General features: G+C 44.8%; 1 protein-coding gene across 1 annotated transcript in view; it reads right to left on the reverse strand.

The window, feature by feature from the left end:
• The window catches only part of abat (4-aminobutyrate aminotransferase), a gene marked incomplete in the record, with an annotated part of 131,810 nt that overhangs the window by 118,678 nt on the left and 12,757 nt on the right, over positions 1 to 375 (reverse strand).

Raw genomic sequence — 375 nt, forward strand, 5'->3', positions numbered from 1 at the left:
TTGATCCATCCTCCTGGTCCTGTTGATCCATCCTCCTGGTCCTGTTGATCCTGGATCATCAGATCCTGACATGTCCCCGTCCTCTGAGGACACATTTTCATCTTTCCCTCATCTCACTCGCCTCATTTCTGTTTCTTCCTCAGTCTCTGAAATTACAACGTCACTGTTAGAATGAAGATTATTGCTCAATAAAAAATATGACATGTCTTATTTAACATTGTTCGTACCAAAGTTTAATTTAGAACAACATGTGTGATCACTGGTCAGGTCACTGGTCAGATCACTGGTCAGGTCACTGGTCAGATCACTGGTCAGGTTACTGGTCAGATCACTGGTCAGGTCACTGGTCAGGTCACTGGTCAGGTCACTGGTCAG

Source organism: Nematolebias whitei, chromosome 15 (assembly GCF_014905685.2).
Source record: "Nematolebias whitei isolate Nwh7 chromosome 15, NemWhi1, whole genome shotgun sequence".
NCBI lineage: Eukaryota > Metazoa > Chordata > Actinopteri > Cyprinodontiformes > Rivulidae > Nematolebias > Nematolebias whitei.